Raw genomic sequence first — 15,494 nt, forward strand, 5'->3', positions numbered from 1 at the left:
CGTATCAAGCAGTTTAGAATTAGCATCTGGGTAACAGACATCTGCATAATCAAGGAGTGGGAGAAGTAAGCTCTGGACTAATGTTTGCTTCACATTGATTGGCAAGAAATTCTGCAATATTTTAAGTGGTTGCAAACTGCTATAAAGTTTGCGACTAACTTCGTTAACCTGATCGAGCCACTCTGAATGCTTATTAATGATAAAACCTAATATACGGTATTAACATAACATAATACCTAGACCTTAGTGAGAACATACTTATAAGATTAATAAAATTGTTTAGAAAAACTAAAATATGTTATTAGTAATTGTTTGCAAAATTGAAATTTCATCTGGAATACGTCACCTAAATCTGAGTGGTTATGGTCTAGTGCATGTAGCCAATTATTTTGTAATAGTGTTTGCAATAATTGTTTGTTTGTACATAATATACACGCTTAATTACTCTCACAGGTATCTAAAAAATAATAAATGACAAACAGTAATTGTTCAGGGCTGTCAAATTTTCAATTAACGATTTTCAATAAAATAAGCAAATAGTTAATAGTTATTCTGTCACTGAATTGAATAAAATATAAAGTATTGAACAAAAAACATAGTTACGAAATTCATTGCGTATTAACATCTAACTAACTTTTAAGTAACTAACAGAAATAGTTCAGAATAAATTTAATTTATTTCTTCCTACGTTTTTCCCCGCCGAGGATAAAACCTAACTTTTTTATACCTTTTTAGATCGAATGAATTACTGTAATTTAAAAAAAAATGTTTCCTGTATGTGGTAAAATAATATCGGCAAATTTTTGGTTATCTACTATACTTTAGAAATCATTTAATGTTAATTTTTCTAACGCTAGGTCTTAAGCTGATAACAAATATACAAACCTCATGTACAATTGATTGAATTAATTAAATTTTAGTCAAATACATTTATTTGTTTATTTCATTCATATTATTTATAACATTTATTCTATTGCTTTAATTTATTTAATTTGGTGTAGTTATTTTATTTATTTTATCTTTTTGATCTATTTTTTTTAAACATGTGTCTATTTGTTTTTTTTCTGTTTTATTATTATTTATTATTTGACACTTTATATACATATACAATAAATAAACATATAAGGGCGGGCATATTGCTTTAAGGCAATTTCTTCCTACCTACCCAAACCGTTCAGTTTGAGAAAATTATAAATACATGGACATATTGAATCTTACAATTTTATACAAAAATTAAAAGCAAAGATTAACAAAAATAAATATATAAAAAAAATACACTTTACTATGAAGAGAAGAGAGGGGATGGGAAGGAAAGAAGAAGGATAAAGGAACAATTCAAATATTTAGATAGTGACATTTCAATCTTGACTTAAATGTAAATAAAGAAGGGGCGTTTCTAACATTAGTGGGTAGATTATTCCACAATCGAGCGGCTACTACTGTGAAAGAGGAGGCAAAAAAATTAGAGCGATGATAGGGTATTAAAAGGGTTCTCTCGTTACTAGAACGAAGAGATAGTCCGTGTTGTGAAAGAGGTTGGATGAGCTCTCTCAGATAAACAGGCGAAGTGGGATTATTTAAAATATTGTGAAGAAGTGATAGAATGTGAATGTTTCTTCTATGTCTGATACTGAGCCAGTGTAGTTGCGTGCGTATCTGTAATAAGTGGTAGAATGTATAAAGTATTAATGATATGCATAAACTTAATATGCATGTATAAAATATAGTACGAATATGTATACGCGAATATACTTGTGCATGTATATATGGTTATGAATGGATTACAAGTGCCCCGAATCAACACGGATTTTCTAGCTAGTCGGGGTAAGTTCACAGGCATGGGTAGTTCCAGAATTGTGTCGCTATAAACTGTGTCTCTGTCCCTATTAAATGTATGTACAATGTTATTAACAAATAAAAATAAAAATCAATTATTTTTTTCAATATTCATTTACTTATTTTTTTATTTTTTAAAAGACTATATTTACTAACTAATTTATTTTAACAAAAAATAATGTGTATATCAAATAAATATGTACCTAATAAGTTAAAAAATATGAGTACCGAATTACATTATGCTTTATAGATATACATAAATAAAAAAATACATAGCAGTAGGTAGGTACATAATTAAATATTTAAAAAAATGATAGCAATTTTAGACAAAATAATCAGTAGACAGTAGTTATTTAAGTTTAGGTAAGTAAAATACAAAAAGTCAGTGATTTTTACAGCGTTCGAAAAAAAACCGCATTTAAAACATGCCTTAAATATAATTTAGAAGGACGACAGGAACTCGCTCTAAAATAAGGTTTAAGTAAACGGTTGTTAAAACAGTCAAAGAATTACGATAAGTGCTTAAATATCTTGCATCTAGCTTGGGCTTATTCATTATATGCCCCGTAAAAGAGCCGTTTTTGCTCAGCAGCATTCAGCTGTCTTTGATCCCAAGGAATTAAATAGGTACCTTGGATCTAATTACGAGGTCGTCTGAAGGTGTTCATTTGTATAACAAGATAATGCTTTTATAGAATTTGGTCACGGTCAAAAATTTACATTTATGACATTCATGTATATCAATAATTGAAAACGTGATACGAATTTTGAAAAAAACACGTATAGTGAAACCCGCCCACTGATGTATTTTAAAGCAAAAAGGGACATAATGATCATTGTCATTCTTTTATTCGCAAATACTGCCTAAAATGTCCTAAAACTTTTGATAAAAACTGTTAAAATTTTGGAAAATATTTAATTATGTAATACCTACAACTTGCGTACCTACCTATCATATTTTATCTTTATTTTATGTTTTTATTATATTAATCATGTAGAAGAATTTGTGTACCTGGGAAGTTTGTTTACTAGGGATGGAAAGACCAAGAAAGATATTGAAAGGGGGGTGAGTGCCAGGAACAGGATAAACGATGCACTGAAATCTAATTTGGCAAACAAATGTTTATCGCAGGCGGCTAAACTAGCAGTTCACGACGGAGTTCTAGTGCCAACTCTAATGTATGGGAGCGAAGTATGAAATTGGAAAAATGATAATGAATGTAGGTTGAATGCAGTTGAAATGCGATCCCTCAGGCAAATGTGTGGTAAAACGATGTATGATAGGTGCACAAATGTCGAGATCTGTGAGGTGTGTAAGGCTGAGACATGCATTATCGACAGAATCAAGAAAAGGGCGCTGCGTTGGTTTGGACATGTAGAGCGAATGGACAGCGAAAGAACGGCTAGAAAGATCTACGATGCGAATGTTGATGGATGCAGAAAACGAGGAAGACCGAGAAAGACAAGGCACGATCAAGTCCATCAAATACTTGAAGATGGGCATGTCAAAAGTAGAAATAATCGGCGTGCGTGCATGAGAAGATGTATGAATGTAGAGGAAGCGAGGTCTGTATGCCAAGATAGAGTGATATGACGTTCTATCCTCTCTGCCTACCCCTACCGGGAAACGGCGCGATGGTTTGTTAGTTTATTTTTTTTATAAAGCATTATCTAATTCTAACGTTTAAACAAATATATATTTATAAGACCTACATATAAACTTTTGTAATGAAACGCTTGAATAGTAATTTTGTACCTGTCATGCAATAGCCCTCTGGGCGTATACACGGTTTTTCAGGACCAGACCGCGAAACTTCAGAGGAACTTTTCTCATGGTAACAATAACCTCAAAATGTAGTGAAACCTCAATTTCTCGGACAAGTGGTCCCTCCACAAACCCCTACCCTTCTCCTACCCAGTCGCTTCCCTTGTCCGCGTCTGGTGCGTATCGCTTCGTTGGTCAAGTACGTTTTAATCGCAATTTGTTTTTTGTCGGGGAGGGGTAAGAATTTGCGGAAGGGATGCTAGTCCGAGAAGTTAAAGATTTACTCGATTTTGAGATCATAAAATAATATTTTTTTAAATTACATACTTATTGAAAAAAAATTATTAGGATTTCTTTAAAGCTTACCATGAGGAATCTTTCTCTAAAGTTTCGCGGTCTGGCCTTGAATAACTGTGTATAATATATAAAATTAAATTAAATAACTATGTAATACAGTACAATGAAATTAATTGAAAGAGGTGGTAAAAAACACAGAAAATGTGGAAATAAGGATTGGAACAAATAATTTATAAGTAATTCCTCTATTCTGAGTTATAATAATCTTACCCCCATGTTTACAAAATAACTGGGAGCGGTGGGGGGTTAAGACTCTGTGTTGATAAATGGCCAGGAATGGTTCATTCATCAGGCTAATGCTGTGCACGTGAACAGCAATATAAAACGCATTGTGCTTAGGAAAATGGTTAAAATGTTTTATAACTAAATTGTTCCAAGTGGTTTAATGTAGTGATTTATAAGCATTTTGCTACCACGCTTTAAAAATGTTTATTAGTGACGCCTCCACCACCCTTCTTTCACATATATATATATACATATATATATATATATATTTACATTACATTTTTTTTAGGTAGATTGACATACAAATACATACTCTTCTTCTTTTGGGTTACAATCATAGGAATAGGATGCACGAAAAACTTCACCCCTCCACACTCATCTGTCACCTGACAGCCTCTTCATTTCCTGATAGCTGCTACAACGCACATTCTCAATCACCTGGTCTATGTGGCGTCAAGGGCGGCCTATATGGAAATTGCCCTAAATCATTCTCTCAGCGATGGTAAACATTAGGCTCAAGTGTCTGACATTATGGCCTATTCAATTTAATCGTTAATGGGAAACTCTTTTTAGGAGTTGCGTTGTTTTGCCAGCCCTTGTCATTTCGGATGTGATCCAACCAATGGATCGAAGGCAACTAAACGCCTGGACTCGCCCTAATTGCATCAACCACCATAAACGTTTCGCCGCCATACAGCAGCACACTCCAGAAAAGAGCATTGCTTGAAGAGTCTTATTGATATCAATATTAGGATATTTAATAATCTTAGGTTTTTTGTTGAAAGCAACTCTTGCCTCTTGGACTATACTAGTAATATATATGCCTATGATCAGTCATGATGGGATATTCTGCTGCCCAAATATGAACATAAAGTCCTTCATATTCTTGATAGTGACGCCATCTCAAAAATAAAAATAATAATATGACCTCACAGGGGTTACCCGTGCCGAGGACACTTAACTATTTTTTTACGTGTGAGAATATACAAAGAAGACATAAATATCCAGAGATAAATTTTAAAATGTGAAGACAGTTTTAAACACTACGTATTTATGTTAATATTTATTTTCTGTATACGTGTATTATTTATGTTATAAAACCATAGAAAATATAATCTGTAAAAAAAGCACTGGTTCAATTTTTATTTTTTATTTTTTACGTAATCACAACATATATATTTCTATATTATTGTTTTAAAAAAAGATTTTTCAGCGAGGAAGCTTCAAGTTGAGAATCTTCACGCCTTTGCAGTAGTCCACGCCTCCCAGTTTAGAAGTGACTGGTGTAATACGAGTATATATTTAGAACAGGAATTTTCGACAGGAAACGATTAGTGGTCTTGATATTTTAAGGAAAAGTGTTTCAAAAGAGGATCTTTCGCTTTCATTAAAAATGTCTTCACGCATCAACAACTTAGGTAACGTATGACAGTGATTGATGCTCGTGATCGGCTGATTTTTAAGGCACACACGTTATTCAGGCGTTATGAAAATTTTGGGTTTAGAAATTCGTTCACCGACACTCGGCCGATAGGCGATTGTTACTGGGGCGCAATATCGTTTACAAAAACATCGATGTTTGAGAAGTATCAGCATCGATTAAAAAAAATGTCATTATGAAATAAATGTAATATGTATTTCTACCCAGTGAATAGAAAATTTTAAAAAAACATCTAGTTCCAAAGTACCCATAGCCTATTCATTTTGTATGACGGATACTTTTTTAAAGGAATAACCCCCTAAGCCACTGTTTTAGAAAGAAAGAATATGGAAGAACGTAAGAATTATACACCACAACGCCAAGACCAATGGAGAAAATAAAAATTGTTACATTTTTTTCTTACAACTAGCGGGAATCGAACCCGCGACGCCAGTTTCAAAGTTGGCCGTTTAACCAACGCCTGCCTTAGCCACTTGCTGTAGTTTCTCGGTGGGGATTTTTATTTAAATATCGTAAAAAGATGATGAAGACATTTTTATGTGAAATAATTACGACTTATTCAAGTAATCCATTATTTGAACATTCCATGCAGTTATGTAAATATCTAAAATTACTTGTTGTTTATTCATTTCAATGCGAAATTAAAGTTTTCTTAAAAACAAAATCGGTAAAATACTAATCTATATAGAAGAAGCGGAAATTAAAAAAATAATATTGCCCGTTTCATTATGTGGGTTTGCAATAGTATTGTTACAATTATAACTGTATAATTCAAATCAACGATTTATTTTTTTTCTTCTTTCTGGTCTAGGTCGTATGATCTGTTTGCGACGGTGGGTTGTCAGGACAGCATCCCAAGGTCAGGACAGCATCCCAAGGTCAGGACAGCATTCAGCCTTTAAAACTTTTCAGTAACAATTTGGTACTGATAAATACAAATCTATTGCCAAGCTCTTTTCAAAAAGTCTGTGGTTGACAAAGCCTTTAAATTTTTTGTCTAAAAACAAAGTCTTAATAACTAAGGATGCTTTTTTTAGAAACGCATGACGTGGTAGGAGGCGAGAGTGCTGGCTGGCGATGGGGTCTCCTGGAGAGTTCTGGTGATGTCCACGTGCTCCACTTAAGAGCGGATTTGAAAAAAAGGAAGAAGAAAAAGGATGGGCATTATAAAGAAAGAAATACAAGTATTACCATTAACATATTACACAGAGATGAAGAACATTTTAGAGAGGGGAATGCATAAGTACATGCATCTACAGGGCTCATGACCTGTCATTGGCTGGTTTTAAGTGGCCACTTTACACACTGTGTAACATTGACCATTCTGCCTATATTTGAACATCTATATTCCTTAGATTTTTCCATCGTAAGCACTGTTGATGCCTGGACTACCACATTTCCTTCTCTAAAATGTCTATTATAATATGTTGATATTAACCTAGGGGGTTAAATCCATTCCTGGTTTGCAATAATTTTGACAAACTAAAAATACGGTTGACATGTTTTACCGTTAATTATTATTTTTATGATTGTAAAACTGCTTAGAAAAAAAAAAAAGTACAATGGCTGGATTTCCTCCCTAGGGAGTTATTTAAAAGGTTAAGTTAAGGAAGTGTGGATGTTTTAACATAGGTAGAATGGTGAGTGTAGGTAAATAGTAAATAAAGTGGTCACCTTAACCAGCTAATGACAGGTCATAAGCCCTGGACTATTTTATTGCTCTTAAGAGCAATAAAATAGTCCCAAAGCTTATGTTTGGAGTAAAAAAAAATTGAATGAAAGCAGAGTGAACGCGGTTGAAATGCGTTCTCTTAGACGAATGTGTGGAAAACAATATATGAAAGGGTTACGAATGATGAAATCAGGCGAAAGTGTAAATCTGGAGCTGGTATAATTGATAATATTAAGAAAGGGTCTCGGAGATGGTTTGGTAATATGGAACGAATGAATGACAAAATAATGGTAAAACAGGTATAAAATGGCGAGAATTAACGGTAACCCGGGACGAGGACGACCAAGGAAGACGTGGCATGATCAGATAAACCAAAATCTTAAGTCCGGTCATGTCGAAAGCGGGCAGAACCGAAGGGCATGTATGACAAGATGTATGCATTTGGAAGAAGCTGGGAATATACCCCAGGATAGACGTGTGTGGCGGTCCATTCTCTCTGCCTACCCCTGGTAGCGGGGAATCAGGGTTCGATTCCGGAGAGGGAGCCAACAGGCACGCAAATTACCCACTCCCGGCACGGGGAGGCAGTGACGAAAAATAACGATACGGGACTCGTCCGAGGCTTCGTGATCGGAATGATTACACTTTAAATCCTTTACCTTACGCTGCGGATGCGGGGCGCGAAAAAACGGGGGCGAAGCCTTAGGGCTTCTTCAATATTATTGAGCGAGGGGCATTGTAATTTAATGAAAGTAAGTGAGTATCCCCGTAGCGATGCGGTATGCGGTATCAATCGTCAATCACAACCTCTAACAAAGAAAATGAACTAGGAAGGGAAGCCACTAACCCGTTTCAGTCGTTTCTCGTTCCTACAGCATTTGGTTGGATCCCGACACTTGAAATTAAAGATGCCGCACCAAATACGCGTGACGCAAACTTCGCACACAGCACTGGCGCCATTGGATGGACAATATATATAAGTAATCACGCGGATGGACACTAGGTCTAGTTGTGGTGGGTGATAAAAGAATACTGAAGTAAGGAAAACAAGGTTGTAGGCAGATTGGATTTAGAAATTGCGACAATAATTGACACCAATGCATTACCTATATTTTGAAATATTTTTTTAAAATTTAAAATTTATTTTTTTACCCTTACGGATTACATACAAATAATAATATTTATTGGGCATTGAGGAAAAAATCACACTTACATATTAAAAATAATATCAATACAATGGGTACATACATTAAAACATATTTTAACATAATCCCTTAGACTACAATGTTCTCTGTATATTTCCAATATTTTTTTTGTTGCATCTATCTAAATAGGTAAACCCTCAGAGTAATAATGCGTAACCTAGAGAGGAGCCCAAACGTAGGAAAACCATTCTATGACTATAGGGTATTAAGTTAGCTACAGTTCGCAGCAAAACAATGGGCCGTACTCAGGTCGAGAATTGCCAAATGGATATTTAAATATGTACCTGCGTGGTTATCATTGCAGGGTTATTCCAATCTCTTTTTCCATAAACTGAAAATACACGTTTGTGTTTATTTTTTTATTTATTTATTCACAATATATTTATGTTATCTTTATTGAGACATAAATCCCAACTCCATTGAACCAAAGTCCTGTGTTGAGTTTGTTTGTTTGTCCATCACAACTCCGAAATGGCGAGTCGTAGCGGCCTGAAATTTGGACACCTCATTTAAGATGCGATTTCAAGGTTACCGTTGATATTTAAATTGAGAAAAAATAGTATTTGAAGTAAATATGTTGATATAAGGAAAGTTTTAAAGCAACAAAATACACGTGTCTGGACAATAAATCCCAAAAATCAATGTAAATCATGGGAAAATATTCGGAATCAATTATCTGTGAAAACTGATTCCTTGGACACCTTTGACGCTCCTACTGCTGCAACCAAACATACTGCAATTCACCATAGTCGATTTTTATTTATTATAACGTAAATATCCAAGTTATTTACAAACAAAGCCAAGCACAGCTACAAAATCATCCGATCGAACCGTTATGTTAATGTTGTCAAATAAAACAAAATGGCCACCAATTGATTGCTAACCAACAAACCAACATCGCTTGCGTTCTATGAAATATAGTGATAGGGATTCTCTTTAGGTTACGCATTTTTACTCTAAGGGTAAACCCGTACCAAGATAGATGCAAGTTGTACATTATGGTGTGGTAACGGTAGGGTATCGCACCCGCAGGCTGCACAGCAAGAAGCGACAACTAGGCGATCCTCGGTCACTCGCTTAAATATTTTTATATTCACCCTAATGACAGCGGACTACCCTGCTATCACCGCTCACTATACCTCTCACAAGTACAAAATCATATACACATATCTGCATTAAAAAATTAAACATAAATAATACATTATGTTTAAAGGGCATTGTTCCTTGTCCAAGAGCCACACCGCCACAATTGGAAAATTGTTTCCAGGCGTTGCCTAGTAGGCAATTTGGTTCAGCCGGATGAATCTCACCCACGTGATAAAGGTTTCAGCTCTTTCACTTCACAAAAGTCAACAGATGGAAGAGTTGAGGAAATGTGGATGTTCAAACATGGGCAGAATGGTGAATGTTACACAGTGTGTAAAGTGGCCACTTAAACCAGCCAATGACAGGTCATAAGCCCTGTAAATGCCTAGACTTCCAAATTTCTTCTCGAAAACTTTTTCCCTCTCTGTTGAAATAAATTTAAATATGAACAACTCCCTAGGGAGGAAATTCCAGCCAGTCTGCAAGCATTTGGACATAATCAAACATTGTCAAAATAAACCAATTTAAGACAAGGGGTAAGACAGGGATGCTCACTATCACCTGTTCTTTTTAACGCTTATATACAGGGTGCGATTGACGACCTGAGAGAGACGATGAGTCACAGAGAAGGTGTAAAGAAACACGGGCAAAAGGTAGATATGATAAGGTTTGCTGACGATATTGCTATGGTTGCTGAAAGTGAAGAAGAACTGCAAGAGGCCTTAACAACTATGGAAAGCATTCTTTAAAATAACTACAGTATGAAGATAAATAAAGATAAAACAAAGCTACTAACTGTAGGTCGAATGCAACACCAGATGAGAGTAGTGATGTCGGGAATACCACTAAAAAACACCTAAGAGTTTGTCTACCTCGGGAGCAAAATAACGTGGGACGGTCGGTCTAAGAGCGAGGTCGACAGCCGTATACATCAAGCTAGACTTGCATTTAATAAAAGGTCAAAAATAATAGAATCAAATAATATAGTCCTAAAACTAAGAATACTCCTAATCAAGACCTATGTATGGAGTATCTTGATGTATGGCTGCGAGACATGGTGCCTATCCGAAAGAGATAGACGAAGACTAGAAGCTTTTGAGATGTGGTCCTAAAGAAGACTACTATGAATTTCCTGGAGAGACCACATTACAAATGAGGAGGTTCTCCAAAGAATCGAAGGTGGAAGGCACCTGCTCAGGACCTTGTCTGAAAGGCGAGCGAGATGGATCGGCCATGTAATACGTCAAGAAGGCCTCCTGCATGTCATAATGGAGGAGATGACCGAGGGGACAAATTCCAGGGGACGCCCACGCCGAGAGTACCTGGTGAACCTATTAGAGGACGTGCGCTGCTCATCATATGTTGACTTTAAAAGAGCCGCACAAGACAGGGAGGAATGGAGGAGAAGAATGAAAGCAATTGCTGCCAGCCAATCCCAGGATTGAGACCAGAGAAGAAGAGATAAGGGACGTTATGTGCTAACTTTGATATTTTATTTTTCTGTCTTTGTAGTCTATTTATGTCATTTTGATTTCCTGTTCCCCATAGTAGTTGCATATAACCTATTTTAGTTTTTACATGGGCTTCATACATTATATGAGATTTATTAGATATGAAATGTCCATGTCAATTGTGTATATTGTAAATCCATTTTTAATCACAATTAGTCGTTTATCATTTATGTAAGCATGTATTTTACGACATTTTTTTTCTAGATAAATTTATTAAGATATTATTTTATTTTATTTAAATTTATTGTTGTGCACTCATTGACTCAAAATAACAATGATATTATTACAAAAAAATACAAATCTAACACTGCACCAATTACGTATACATCACAATATATAATACAATTTCTGAACAGGACAACAAAATGTGAAGATAATATTATGTTTAACACGTGACTTCATTGTTTTGGTATCTCCATAGTTTTGCATAAGGAGTGTGTGGTTTATGAAGTGATGTGTGAAATGTGGTGTTTGTTTTGTATCCATTTTTTTTTAAAAAGAGGCTAATTATTATTAATAGAGGCTAAATATTATTTAAATTTGATGCAACAGAGAGAAGGACATTTTTGAAAAGGGAAATAAAAATATGAATAACTCCCTAGGGAGAGAAGAGAATCCAGCCAGTCTTTAAGCATTTGGACATACTCCAAATATTGATAAATGTTATTCTTGTAAATAAGACTCAGCTTCCGTTTATAGCGGAGAGCTGAGTCGTTAAATAAGTCAAGATCGTACACATCTTCTCAAATTTTGAAAAATGCGTTAAAAAAGGAAATATTACATTTTATCATCATCATTCCCTTTCCGGACCTAATGGTTGATAGGGCACTGCATTGGTACGCCGATCGCAGCGTATCTTGATCATTTTTGTTACATGAAGGTAAGATGATCGGTCTTACGCTTCAGGTACCAGTCTAGGGACGATTAAATATTTTAGTGCGAAAACACCCTATTAAATAAATCAATTTTATTATAATACTATATATTATTATGTTTATGGATTTACCCAGCAACACTGTGTAAAAATTCAGGCAGACAACGATAGTTAAATTATTTTATTTGATCATAAAATATTTGAATTCATTGTAAAAAAAAACTGCCTCGGAGATGTCACGAAAGCGATGAAACCGGTATATGATTATTAATAATTTTCACTTAAAACATCTCAAAGTGGAGGAGCGAGAGAGTAAAAGTGACTTAAAAATAATAGGTAGGTACTTATATTTCTTGTTTTTAGAATTTATGTTAATATTTTCAATTTTTTAAATCCACCGAAACCATTGAATGTGAAATTACCGGCTTCAAATAAAAATAATTGAATTTTAATAAAATCGTTTTTTGTACACAAGCTGTGCTCAGAATATTTTCAAAGGATCGGTATGGGCCCACGTTTTTAATCAAAACTTTTCCAATATACACCTACGAATCTATACTGCATAGCTTTATACATAAGTACATGTACAGAATGCACAGATTTTGTTCTTAAATTTCCCATTGGTAAATATCATTGTATGTAAAGTATACCTATATCATCTATCTACGTTTTGTTACTGAAATAGTAAAATACGCAAAAAAAAAACATTTAAGCACTTTCATATATTTCATTTCGGAAATAAAATATTGACGTATTCATTTGTTGAATAAATTGACTTTGCTTTTAACACTTAAAGCTTAATTTATAATACCAAACATATGTACATGTATTTTGAATATACGTACAAAGACAGGTTGTTTTTTTATTTATTTACAGATAAGAAAAATCACATAAGCATAATTACAGACAAATATTCTACTTAAACACTAAGGATAAAAAAACAAGCGAAAGAGTGCGGTATAGCGGAATACTTGGAAAGGATCTATCGGTTCCTATATAGGCAATGCCTGTTCTATGGAACTGATAAGTTGCGGAAGAAAAAATAATAATCGAGGAACGTATTTGCCAAAGTGTACACATAACATATACATTTTTAAAAGTATTGTGAAATAAATTTATAATGCATGTATATGATAAGTATCAATGTAATATATAGGCATGTATGTAACATTTTTCAATGAATTTTATCGCATTTTACGATACACACATTTTTCAGATGTTTTAGTGAGACGAAACTGAATTTACCGATAGGTTTTTTTTTAACAAAAGTTTGACTTTATTACAAGAAAATATTTTAATTAATTAATTTAAAAAATTTTATAAAGGTACACCTAGATAATATTATATCTGGATGTATGATCGTTTGCTTTCAGTCATATAAATTTTCCTTTTTTAATATTTTGTTAAACTTATTGTAAGTCGGTGACTTTGATGTATCTGTCAGATTACATACTTATACCTTGTTAATTAGGCACCTATTAAAGAATAGAGAAATAAATCCTCTTCTAGTAGCTAAACACGTTCAAATAGTGGACGTTCTCAATAACCTTTGGTTTCATATTAATTTATTATTTTATTTTGAATATCGAATAAACATATTTTTATGTGTGAGACAATGCTAATAATGTATACATATTTCATTTTTTATAAGATATTAAACATATTATCGTGGGTATTCTGCGAAAAAGCACCAAGTCAAAATTTTGCTGTTTTGATCTAATGATGAGGTTATACTCTTGAAAAAGTACTCTACAATCTGCAAAAACACACTAAGTCCTATCTACACTACAAGTCAAGATATTTTCGGTAATAAGTCAATATAACAAAAATCCGTTCAGGGAAAAAGCACCAAGAGACAAGGGATGCCGCACTGGTGGGCCATCAATAGCAATATTTCGGATGTATTCAGCGGAGCTTATGGAGCAGTGCTGACTTTAGGAAAGGTCGAAATGTTTACATGCATCACTCAGGGGTTAAACGTGGCAATTATTATTTTCTTTCTTTTCTCTTTTTACCAATCAATTATTATTTAAGATTTTTATCATATGTAATCATTTTGATTACATAACTTTTTTAATTTAAGAAAAAAAAATCGCACAAAGTGACTACAGTTGGTACAATGTGACTTCAGTTTGAATTCCTTACTGTGGTATTATGTATCAGCGAAATGCACTAAGTCATGTCAATCTACTATTATTTTGAAAAATATGTTCCAAAAGTTCAGTTATTATTTATTAAACTATTGAATAAAATGTTCTAAAAATATCAATTTACCATTTTTTTTCAATTTGGCTTAGTAATGTTTAGTATAAAAAAAGTTATTTCGTTACATACTTTGAATTTCAATTATCTTAGAAGTAGTCATTTTGATTTAGTGCTTTTTCGCAGAATACCCACGTTATGTTTATTAATCTTCTGTTTTAGTTCAGATTTTTTTCATTCATAAATGTTTTTTCCCATTTCATAATATTTGATTACTGCCTTATATAAATTTGAATTTTTTGAGTTCGCCATTTTTCTAAACGGGAGTCTAATTTTTACCTTTTCTTCAGTATTGTGATTATCTTCATGTTGGCTTTGATATTTTCTTTTCCTAAGTTCTGTTTTTTTTAAAATTAATAATAGTGTACGCAAATATCATCGTATTGTAAAATATTCTTGTATTCTACTGTCGTATTTTTAAGATATGTCATTGGACGAAAGATTTGAATTTAGCAGGATTATTTATACAAAACCTCCTAACTACCTAACATTCTGCGAAATACGATTCGTGAAATACGAAATAACCTGAAACATCCTATAATCAGAATCTTGTCGGAAAAGAGTCAAAAGTCAATGTACTGAGCGTACATCGTTAGTATTATAATAAAATAACATTCTATAATTGAGTGAAATAGGATGTTCAGATTTCAATAAACTCGTGTTTTGTGAATATCGCGAGAATGAGATAACTTTGTAAATTAAGAACAATTAAATAATGTTTCGGAGTGGGCGGTAAGTCTGCAATATGTAAGTAGATGTATAAAATATAAAGTTTATATTTGAAGCACTAACTTTGTGGTTATTCATTATAATAAAATAACTTTGTTTTTAACCACTAATTTTTATTTTTCACCGACCGGTTTCAAAGCAAACAAGCTTCTTTGTCAAGGTTTACGTAACTAATGAATTGATTCCTTTTATTTTATTTCTATCATGTTCACTAAATACTGTATAAAAGTTCGTTTGTAGGTGCCACGAATTTGTCAAGCCCAAGTTTGTAAATAAAATGGAACTTTCCGCAAAACGTGACAATGTTCTCGGGTGAAGTATCAAACTGTTCCTTGAATAATCAGGTCGAATCAGACCACATCCTTCATCACATATTGTGGGGTGTTTACTATTACTGGGTAACTTCAAAATTAGCATTTCTGCGTTACCCACTAAAAACACATTTTTATAGCCTCCATGAATGTTATGTATAGACATGACATTGTCGCTTAGGCTCGTTTTTGTCCAATAGTCCAAAACACAAATCTGCAG

The sequence above is a fragment of the Micrasema longulum genome, unplaced genomic scaffold (genome assembly GCF_059751315.1).
Source record: "Micrasema longulum isolate JH-2025_06_02 unplaced genomic scaffold, ASM5975131v1 h1tg000440l, whole genome shotgun sequence".
In the NCBI taxonomy this organism is placed as follows: domain Eukaryota; kingdom Metazoa; phylum Arthropoda; class Insecta; order Trichoptera; family Brachycentridae; genus Micrasema; species Micrasema longulum.